Raw genomic sequence first — 12690 nt, 5'->3', positions numbered from 1 at the left:
ATCAAATATAAAGTACATTTGACATATTCTCAGTTTCCTGAGCATAGATTAATTCACACAGACTTCATAACTATAGGTCGTTCGATTCAGACGTTAAAAATAAAACATTCAAATGATACTTGGAACTCTGTGTTTTGGAGGGTTTTTGTTTGTTTTTTAATTATAGTAAAATATGCATAATGTAAATTGTACCATTTTAACCATTTTTAAGATGACAAATTCAGTGGCATTCAGTATGTTCACAATGCTGTGCAACCATCACCACTACCCAGTTCCTCCAGAACTTTTTCATCACCCTAAACAAAAATCCTGTACCCATTAAACAGTAACTTCTTACACTCCTCTCCCCACAGCCCGTGAAAACCAGCATTCAACTTTCTGTCTCTATGAATTTGCCCATTCTAGGTACCTAGTGGAATCATACAGTATTTGTCCTCTTGTGTCTGGTTTACTTCATTTAGCACAATGTTTTTCAAGATTCATTCATGCTGTAGCATGTATCAGAATTCTATTCCTTTTTAAGACTGACTAATATCTCATTGTGTGTACATATCACATTTTTCTTTATCCATTCATCTGTTGATGAACATTTGAGTTTTGGCTACTGTGCACAGTGCTGGTACGGACACTGGTGTACAAGTATTGCACCACTATGTTTTTAATCAGCAGGAATATTTAGCATTTGATCTTATCGGAAGGAATTAACTACTTACTTGGGAAGTATTAAGCTTTATGATTCTCTTCACTTTCCAATTACTACTAAACAAAACAACAAACCAATAATTATAGACTAATAACGTGGAACCAAAATGTATATTTAGGACTTAATACATGTCAGGCATATCTTAGGGACTTTATATGCACTTTCTCATTTAATGCTCCCCAAACCTTATTAAGAATTACGATTTTTACACGCATTCCACAAATGGGAAAACAAGCAGTAAAGGCTAGGTATTTTTGCTCAAGATAAAATAACTAGTGGCTGAGCTGGGATTAGAACTCAATTTTCTGATCCCTGAGGTTGCATTCTTAAGTTTTATGCTTTACTGCCAGATCAATGCTAAAATATAAATTGCTTTAGATGCTGATTTCCTATCTACTGGAGAGTAGATTAGAGATGACAAACAAACAAATCTGTGAAGAAGAAGGCAAGCTTGTTTAAATTTTTGCAGAGCTCAAGGGAAATTTAAAATGGGTTAAAACATAAAGAGAAAGTTCCAAAAGCATGGGGTCAGATCCAACAAATTTTCTGCCCTCTCCACCCCTACTTCTCCGCTCCCTCCTCTTCCCTCCCCCTCCTCTCTTCTCTTTCTGTCGCTGTCTCTCTCTACACACACACACACACACACACACATGCACGCACGCACACACACACGCACACACACACAATGGCAGGTGGCTGTAAGAAAGAATATAGAGAAGATGAAATTTTAAAACAGAAATTTTAAAAGAGGAAAAATAGAAGACAACCTACTAGAAATGAAAGAAATTTGTTTGTAGTGGAGGGCTGCTCCATCTCCTGTTTCCCAAGTGCATTTCAGAAAAAATGAAGAAGTGACAAAGGCCAAGAGACTGTACATATACCAGGAGAGAAGAGTTGTCTAAAATTCCCAGCTGACATCAGGCTTATGTTTTTTGGCCTGATACTTATCACAAAGCCATCCCAAAGTTCATGAGACTCTGGAAAATATGGCGGGTTTTTTGGTTCAGAATGAACCCACTTCCTTCCAAAAGATAACTGGGACTCTATTAGGAAGAAAAAAGAAGAAAGTAGGTATTATGTAGGCAGCTAACAATGATGAACACAGGTGGGAGACAATAATAAAATATGTTCATGAAATTTTGATATGAAATCATAAAACATCAAAATAGATAAAGAAGAATTTTAGAATACAGGAGAAATGGTCTGAAATAATTTAATAGCTAGAAGCTGTGAGTTTTGACAAATATGAAAGCAGGCAAAACATTAATAAGACCTTGATAATTTAAATAATATAATTGATAATGTTGCTTCAAGAGTTGCAATTGCAGCCTACAAAGAATACAATTGAGAATGTTTAAAAAAATGTATAGGGCCACAAAGAAAATTTCAAAATATTGAAAAACAAAAAAGCATACCAACGATCATTGATATCTGACCAAAATACAATAAAATTATGTGTTTTAAAAGAAGGTTAAATTGAAACTCAATGGAGGAAGGATAATCTTTCAATAAATGGTGTTGTGTCTATACACAGAAAAACCTAGATATTGACCTTAAACCTTATGAAAAAATTAACTCAAAATGGATTATAGACCAAAATGTAAAATATAAAACTATGCAACAGCTAGAAGAAAACAGGAGAAAATCTATGTGACCTTGATTTGATGATTTCAGATACAACACCAAAAGCATGATCCATCAAAAAAAAGTCATAAACTGGATTATATTAAAATTTAAAATTTTTGTTCTGTGAATGATACTAATAAGAGAATGAACAGGCAAGCCACAGGCTAGGAGAAAACTTTTGCAAATAGATATCTAATAAAAGACAGGTACCAAAATATACAAAGAACTCTTAACACTCAATTATTTAAAAAAAAAAAAAATTAATAAATGTGCAAAAGACCTGAACAGACACCTCAAAAAAGATGATAAATATACAGATGATAGCTGGATAGATGGTAAGATAGCTAAATATATAAATCTATAGATAGATGGAAAATAAGATATGAAAAGATATCACTAGGAAAATGAAAATTGAAACAACAAGATACCACCACACACCTGTTAGAATGGCAAAAACAACAACAACAGAAAAACCCTGACAATCTTCCAATAACTCATCAACCCAGCGTAATTGTGTGGAAAAAAAATCAAATTTCCATTGAGAGATATTCTTCAAAATACCTGATCAATGCTCTTCAAAATTTTCAAAGTCACTAAAAACAAGGAAAACATGAGAAACTATTAAAATAGAAGCCTAAGGAAGCATGACTTAATCTAATGTGAGATCCTAGACGGGCTAGGAATGGGCTGGAACAGAGAAGGGACGTTAAGTAAAAACTAAGGAGATCTGAATAGAGACTTTAATAATACTGTATCAATATCGGTTCATTAATTGTGACAAATATATTAATTCAAAGACATTAATAACAGAGAAACTGGGTATGGGGTATGTAGGAACTCTGGAGAATTTTCACAACTTTTCTGTAAATCTAAAACTATGCTAAAATATAAAGTTTTTAAGTTTAAAATATTAAATCTAAAAAACCAACAATTTTTTCTCTAATAAATACTTCTGTATTAAAGAGGAAATCAAAACTGTAATTGTGGGCCATTTACTATAACTTCAGTAAAAATAAAGCACATTAAATTTTATAGCATTTGACCAAAAATGGAATTCAGATAAAAGCCATGGCTCTAAATGTTATAATTAATAACTATAATGAACAGACATTGAACTGATAGCCCAACTTGAGAATTAGAAAGATGACAATTAAACAAACCAAGAAAAGTAGGAAAAATACATAAACATAACATCAATTGAAAACTAAAAAAACAGTGGATTTAATAAACCAATTCAAAAGCAGATTAAAAAATTTACTAATATAAAAAAGTTCTGACAGGGCTTCCCTGGTGGTGCAATGGTTGAGAGTCCGCCTGTCGATGCAGGGGACACAGGTTCATGCCCCAGTCCGGGAAGTTCCCACATGTCGCGGAGCGACTGGGCCCGTGAGCCATGGCCGCTGAGCCTGCGCATCCGGAGCCTGTGCTCCGCAATGGGAGAGGCCACAACAGTGAGAGGCCCGCGTACCACAAAAAAAAAAAAAAAAAAGTTCTGACAAATCATTTTTAAAAGAAAAGAAAATACAGTCTACCTTACTACAAATTTAAGCATATATAAACATATACATATATTTGCACATATATGTATGTATAAGTATTACCCTCATACAGAAATCAGAATGAAAGGAATGCATTCAATTATTAATAAGATTTACCTTCAGGTGAAAGGAGTTACATGCACTTTTTAAATCTCTTTTTTATATTTTCTATATGTTCCAAATTGTCTCCAAGAGTTATGTTTGTCTTTTAGAGACAAAAGCAACACACTTTTTTTAAAGTAGAAAAAAATAATGAGGCTATGCAACCCACAGAATATTGTCTATGAGGTGATTCAACAATAATAATCCAAATAACTGTTGCCTGGGAGATATTTAAAGGCAAAATATAGAAAGAACTTCCATAATGCTGAGTTTCAACGAAATCATTTTCATGTTGGTGTCCCAAACAGAAATAGATTTTTCCCAGCACTGGAGTGAGGCAATTCTTTCCCTCCTCCCAGCACACAGTGTAAAATCAACCAGTGGTCACGGCCACATAGAAGGCACTAATGAATGAACAAAGACATCCACCCCAAGGATTCACGGTAGAGTGACAGGGCAGCAGCAAGAAACAGCTGTTCCCGAAGCTAAGAAAGAGAAGCAAAGTCTTCCATGACCGTTTCCCTATCAAGGGCATAGAAAAGAGTAAACCTCATTCCCAGAAGGGCTTGGTGGGAAAATGGGCAACGCAGCACAGACAAGCATAGGACAAAACTACCACTGGACACACAGAAGTAAATCAGCACCGGTCCTGAATTACTCCTTGGGCACATCCTTTAAAATACTGGTCTCAACAGTAGGTTACACACAATCCGGAGCAGAAACTGCACACATGTCAGAGTAAGGTGGGAAGAGAAATGCAAGAACTTGTTGCAAAGTTCAGTGTTGATAACACAAGCTCCTTTACAGGCTGCCTGGGAATGATCCCACCTCTATCACTTGTTAACTCTGTGACTTTGGGCAAAGCACTTAATGTTTCTTGTCTCAATTTCCTCATCTGTGACAAGTGAGTAATAATAGTTCTGCATTCACAGGATTTTTGGTTAGGATCAAACTTATTAATGCAAGAGCATTTAGGACAATGCTTGGAACACACTTGAATAAGTATTCAAATATTAGCAATTACTATTCTGTTTAGATTTAGACTTTTAGCACATCCTTTAAATTTACTTTTATACATGTTTCCCAATGTACATGATACATTAGTTCAGTAGTGCATACACAGGATTTATAAATGAATAAACATTTACTGAAGTGCATACTTATTTTACATGGGATATGCAATCAAAATAGTCTGGAGACTGAAGATTGCAGAGGCCCTTCACATAGAGCATCAGGAAACATATCCTACCAGCTGAATTTTTCTTATAGTCTCTGTTACTTCTAAAATGAATAAGCATGTTTAATTTGTGAAAAGTTTAAATACTAAGTGTGAACTTAGTCACATTTAACCATTTCACAGGTGACTTTATGAAATCTTACTTTTAAACCTCCTCCCAAGGGAAAAAGGACACACCTTTCTTAAAGAAGAAATCCAAATATTAACTGTAGATACTCCCCCATCCAGGAGATTAAGCTTAATTCTACTCCCCACCCTCCCATCACCACCTCTAGTGCAGACTGGACTTAGTAACTCACTTCCTAAAAACAGAGTATGGAAAGGGAAAAATAGGAAATTTAAACCTGAGAAACCTAGCAGGTATCATCCTATCCAAGTGGTCAAGGTCAACATCACCATTGATAAGTCATGTTGCTATCATGTACCCTGATATGATGTCATGAGGATACATTGCCTCTAGGGACTTCATCCCCAAACATCATAATCCCAGTTTAACATACGAGAAATATCAGAGTAATCCAAATTGAGAAACAGTCTTCAAAATACCTGACCAACACTGCTCAAAACTGCCAAGGTCATGAAAAACAAGAAAAATGGAAAACTGCACAGACCAGAAAAGACTACAGAGACGTGATGATTAAGTGTAACGTGGGATCCTGGATTGAATCCTGTAACAGAACAAGTATATGAGTGGAAAAGTTGGTGAAATCAGTATAAAGTCCAGAATTTAGTTAATAGTAACATACTAAAATTCATCTCTCAGTTTTGACAACACTACAATAGCTACATGAGATGTTAACATCAGGGGAAGCTGGTAAAGGGTATGCAGGAACTCTCTATACTCACTTTGTAATTTTTCTGCAAATTTAGAATTATTCCCAAACAAAAGCTTCTTAAAAACAATAAATGTTTTAAAATATGATAGAAAGCCCTCTAGGTCTGGATAGTATTACGGTGTCTAGATCAGGTTTTGAGAGTATGTCAACAGCAGGATAAACTATTAAACATCCTACATCTAAATTGGGCAAAACTAGATAATTAACATTAAGGTGGCTTATTTATGCCTGAATTCACCTATGAACAAGTACAGCCTGGTTTAAGTAAATGATTTTTTTACAAATCTTTAGTGTTAAATCCAATTAGCCAATTACGGTAATTTAAAATAATCGGGGACTTTGGGCAATAAATAACCATTTCAATTGAACTTTCAACTTGTTTTAACATTGCATTAAGATTTTCCATAGTCCTTATGCTCCTCTGATTTTACTAGAAAATTGCCTCTGAATTTTAAAGTGTGTGTTAATAGAATGGCGAGACATTTAAAAGTAAATGAAGGGCTTCCCTGGTGGCGCAGTGGTTGAGAGTCTGCCTGCCGATGCAGGGGACGCGGGTTCGTGCCCCGGTCCGGGAAGATCCCACATGCCGCAGAGCGGCTGGGCCCGTGAGCCATGGCCGCTGAGCCTGCGCGTCCGGAGCCTGTGCTCCGCAGCGGGAGAGGCCACAGCAGTGAGAGGCCCGCGTACCACAAAAAGAAAATAAATAAATAAAAATAAATAAATAAATAAAAGTAAATGAAAAAGTGCCTTGTGTCCAGCAGTGCGAAATTTAAGTAGAAATAGCAGGGTCCTAAGAGTCATGGAAAAATTTTATGACACTAGAAGTGTTATTTGAACATTGTCTATAAATAGTTATAAAGGACTGATATATTGTGCTACTTGAGACTCTTAAAATTGTGACATTTTTAACTAGAAAATTAGAAATGTTTGAGAAAAAATAAATACTTCAGTGTGATTCAATCTTCCTGCCTAGATTCAAGAGAGCTACATTCTGTTAAAAGAAATAATAGCCACCTTCCCTTACATCCATTTCTCCCTTTCCTCCGTCTGTGACTCTCCTAATCAATTGCATCTCAATGTAGCTTCCAGGTTTTGTTCTTTATCTGCTGGCAGGTAGACGTAGGGCATAAAAACAATATTACAACTCCAGTGAAATCTTTTTATAGTCAACTTAGCTGAAATCATTCAGAACTGGGTAGTAGGACCTGAAATCTCAGTTGATTTATTTAAAGTCTTACGATGCTCTACTCCCCTTTTCAGGGCATGCTTTTGTATTCAATGGCTGTCCTCAGCCTAAAACATTGTGGTGAGTTTAGTGGGTATGAATTCTACTCTGCTACACTTGATATAAGAAAAGTCACATTATTTTTATTTTTCTAAATGGAATTTAGTCTGACTCCATGCATTCCCCTGATTGGATAGGTACATATTCCAATGTTAGAGTTGCTGAAACTTTCCATCTCAGTTGTTATTGGGGCTCCCTCACCAAAAAAGAAGACGTGATTCTTCAAGGCAGGAAACAGGTTATATACAGGCCAGATTCAAACTTAGGAAAGATCTTTGGTTTTCATTGACCCCAGTTACTGCTGTCAGGAAGGAAGAAAATGTTCCTCTACCCTTCTAGCTTCTGGCTGGCTTAAGAAATAAATTGACATGAGCTAAATTAACAGGAGAATATCAATTTTAATTTTGTATGTACGGGAATGCCACATACATGGGAGGTTCAGAGACAAAGCTAAAATGAGGTATATATGCCATTCTGAGCTCATGAATGGGATGAGGCTTAGGGCTTCCAAGGACAGGAGGGTCATTTACAGGATGATAAGAAGAAGAGCAAATGTTTGGTAATCAGAAGTTTGCCCTGCCATACAGATGAGGCCACTTAGATAAAATTTATCTCTGATAATAACTCTTTTCTAGGAAAAATCTCCAATTTAAATTATTCTAGGTAGTTAAGGGAGGGACAGTAGTTTCTCTTGAACCTATAGGGTCTCAACTGCCTTAAGCTCAAAATAATCCTCCTACAAAGGTGGCACATTTTGGGGAGGCTCGTTCTGAACCCCTACACTGCTTTTTAATGCTCATTTGTCCAAGCCACTGTGGTCTGTTGTAGCAGGCAGCTCTCTGCTACATTAGAACTAAGCACCAGTGTAGGAGACTTCACCTAAATTAGAAAAGTACCACCCAGCCATTGCTCGCGGGGGTCCTTGTAAGTCTTTGGAACACTGCAGGACACGGGTCTGGGAAGCAGTGTGCCAGAGCTGGCTTGAACAAGCTTACAAGAATTGATGGTTAGCGTTTCAGAAATTTTGCAAGGTGGTTGCTAAACCTGAACATTATTGAAAAGTAAATAATGTAAATTTTAATTATGTTAAAAACAAAGGTATTAAATATACAAAGATTATCATTCCCTAATATTTTACTATACTTTATTATTTATGCTGAGTTTACTTATGTCTACTTTATCTGTACGATGCAAATACTATATGACAGTGGGCTACTTCACTTCTTCTCCCAATTCCTCATTCAGTGTCCTCACATTGGAGCCTTGAAGCCAAGGATAGTGGGAGGATTTACAAATGGAACAAATCAAAAATCCATAAAACTTGTGGATTTCTAGACTTAAGAAAGGGATAGAGAGAGAACATGCTGATAATGCAGATTAAACTTAAGCGTGCCATGCCTATAGCCATTACATTGTGAAAAATACACAACACACACACACACATACACACACAAATGGTAAAAACTGAGGAATTACCCTTCCAGTTTCCAAATACCCTTCCAGGAATTACCCTATTATTCAATTCAGCAAAGAGGTTTCTCACATCACCGATGAATGAGTGAGGTTACATTATGTCTTCAATTTTTCACTTCCATCTTTTGAAAACAATCAATCAACATTCATATTGGAACTACACTTCTTGGTCAATTACAGTCATAATTTGGCTACAGATATAAGAGTTTAGCAAAAACTAATGAAGATATTCTGTGAGATTCAACTGGTTACATGGAATTTACAATAAAGTATACTGTATATTTTCTTAACATTAGTATATTGTGTGCTACACATCCTTTATATCAGTAAAATTTATTATGATCTCATCTAGTCCTATATTTGTATACATGGTTTTTCAAGGAGCCAATGGTTGAACATTTAGTAGCACCCCACTGGATACGGGACCTGTCGACACCAAAGAACAGCTAACTCCTTCCTACCCTTCATTGATCCTAGTCACGTGGAATTTTTCTAAGACACCCTGATTCTAGCATTTTTCTACCCATCCCCCTAAAAATTCCTCTTCCCTAAATCTCCCTTAAGAACCATTTTTCCCCTCAGTGGAAATGTAGGCACAAAACTCTGGTCTTCCTTCTTGGAGGTAAAGATGGGGAAATGGATGCTCAAAATTGTCAGGTTGCCTTGATTTAGAGTTTTTGGAGTTTGGTTTTGATTTACTCATCCTAACTAACCCTGTTTATACAGGATATTAAAGAGTTGTCTAATCTTCCAGCATGGTCAGCTTGCTCAAAAGGTTTTACAACACATGGTTAATTTCTCTCTCCCACTCTCTCCATCCTCCCCTTCTCCCGTTGATCCATAGGCTTACTGGTATCCTAATTAAACTGCTGAAACTGTAATATATATCCCCTGGGGACCTAAACAGAAAAGGTTAGATTCTCTGTCATAATGACTTGAGAAAACTGAGCTCTGATCGCCCAAATACCACATCAATATAGTGTGAGAGCTAAGACAACATCTATTAAAAATTACAAATCCATGCTTTTGAAAAATAGGCAGATGGTTTAATTTGTCTATTTCAAAATGGCAGATCAAGTCATTCCCTTTATAGGCATATTTTAAATGTAATCAAAGCAACCAATCCTTCATAGATGTTGGTAAAACACCTGAGTAATTGTAATGTAATAACTGGGGTAACCCTCCAACAGTGCTGAAATAACCCCAGAATCTGTGTACAAGAGAAGAGATCCAGAAATAGTTCTGGAATAGGATTCAGTTAGCACATACCAGTATTAAATGATGTCATGATGTCAACAAGCCAATTTACTGAAAATTTAAATCAAATCAGTATCTTGGTAGTCCTGTAAGCAAAATCAACCAAATAAACCCATTAATTATTTTTTTGTATTGTTCAACCAGCCACTATGTCTCAGAATTCTAGCTTGTATAGCAAGAGGACGTGTATGTGGACATTTCTAAAGGGGTTATTTCCGAAGGTGAACTTTTCATGATGATACCAAAATAATGTATTTATTCTCTTGACTAAAAGATCATATTAAATCAATTGTATAGATATTGTTTAAAAAAAAAACCAGCTGATTGTGTTGGCAAAGGAATTACAACATTAGTTCTCCATTTTTTAAAAACAAATCAAGGACTTCCCTGGTGGTCCAGTGGTTAAGAATCCGCCTGCCAACGCAGGGGACACGGGTTCAAGCATTGGTCCGGGAAGATCCCATGTGCCGCAGAACAACTAAGCCTGTGCACCACAACTACTGAAGCCCGCGCCCATGCTCTACAACAAGAGAAGCCACCGCAATGAGAAGCCTGCGCACCGCAACGAAGAGTAGCCCCCTCTCACCGCAACTAGAAAAAGCCCACGCGCAGCAACGAAGACCCAATGCAGCCACAGGAAAAAAAAAAAAGCAAATTAAAATTTTAAACAACAAACCCATGTGAACCAAATATAACTGGGTGTATAACTTTATTTTATCTTTGGATGGTGAATCAAGAAAGTAGAGGAAGGCAGGGTTATAAGAGTTTGTGTGTATATGCATATTTGTGTGTTTTTCCTATCACACCAGCAATTGCATTTTCTCCACGATTCCAAGCCTCATTAACTCTGATTTTCTCATTCATCTTAAATTGCTATATTTATTATAATGGCTTAACCCATCTGAGGTATTCTCCTTATGGGAAAAAAAGTCCCTGATCTTTGTCACTGCCATGTGGCAAAGTATAAGATGCAGGCTGTAAAATTCCATTTCTGAGTCAATACCTGTCATAAGATGGCTCAGCTACATAAACAAAGCTGACTGGGACAACACCAGTCATGCACCCAAACTGTTCATTTAGACAGGATCGGAGCAGATGCATTGGGTACAGTTAGAGAAGTACTGCTTCTCAAAAGCCTCTATTTAGCAACGAAAAAATCACCTGGTTAGGCTACAGAATATTTCTCATCACCAAATCTTATCACTATACATTAGCAGTACAGCACAGCTGAGTAGCGAGTTCCGTTTTCTGCCACGGCTGAATTAATTTTTTTAATATTCAAATTTGATTTTCATTACACAGAGTCAGGCTTCACAATAGAGACCTTGACCTCTCGAACACGTGCATATCAATTCCTTTCAGACCTTAGATACCTGTAACTTCAGAGAGAATGTTTCAAGTTTAATATCCTTGGGATATTACCAGAATGAATAAGACCAGACATTAATTTCTCTCTAAAAGTGTTCAATTTTAGAACCAACCTTTAGTCTGTAGATATTTACACCCTTGATTCATCAAACAGATAATAAACACAAGGTTGAAACAAAAATCTAACTCCCGTTCTCCACTCTCTTGTTATATATCCTGAATATAGATGCCTGCTCAGATAATAGATCTGTCATGAAGGCTGTGAAAGGCAAGGTGAAAATTACACTATTTAAAAAATACCTTCAATCATAAGAGACCTGAACATTATGTATGATTTTTAGGGGAGCTGCAGGGATCTCATCGAAACTCATTTGCATGCGTAGCTTCTAGACCTCAAAGCAGAGATGTTATCAGCTGTCAAGCAACAGGTATTTATTGAATCCCTGATAGTCTCTCAGAAAGCTGCTAAGTTCTGTGGAAAATTCAGGAGCAATAAAAACAAATAGCATTTACTCACAAAGAGTTGATAGGTTGGGTGTGAGAGATAAGACACATAAAATCCTCAGTAAATAAAAGTGCATATAATCAGGTTATCAGCACCAGAGTTAGCACCCTGGTTGCTATAGCTCACGGGGTCCTGAAATAACAGACTATGCAAGAACCCTGGAAGATTATATCAATAGTTTGGCATCAACCAAATCATGAGATTTTACAGTGCCTGGTGCCTGGTTCAAATCTAAGTTTACAGAGCAATTTGCAAGAATTGTCTAAGCCCCAATATTTCAATAGCTTCCAAAGTTCAGCTTCTTTCTATGATAATAAGAGGAAGGGCCACAGTTATCTTTCTGAGACCTTGTTCCTTTCTCATTTTATGAGTAAGTTCAGAACGCACCTTGAGATTTTAAATTTTCCAAACTTTATCTAGCATTAGGACTGAATTCTTATAAGAGGAATTTGAGGACAAGGGGGAGATATCAAAATCAATTAGTTGAGTCTAGAGAAATAACAAAAGATAAAACAGGGAAGTCATTACTAGATGTACCGCCATCAGACGCTACAGAGGGGAGATGGTTAGATAATAGGCAAAGAAGCAGACTCAAAAGTTGTCTGCCCATCACTCCAAATCTCTTTGAATATAAGACACTGTTAAGATTAAGCTTTTGTAACATTAGCCCCCTGCAGCTTTAAATCATTAAAATTCCACAGCTGTGCTAAATATTATAAACAGACACAAGAGAGAGTAATATATGCAATAGGAGGAGAAG

The sequence above is a fragment of the Grampus griseus genome (genome assembly GCF_964374135.1).
Source record: "Grampus griseus genome assembly, chromosome: 14".
In the NCBI taxonomy this organism is placed as follows: domain Eukaryota; kingdom Metazoa; phylum Chordata; class Mammalia; order Artiodactyla; family Delphinidae; genus Grampus; species Grampus griseus.
Note: the sequence above shows the minus strand (reverse complement) of the source record.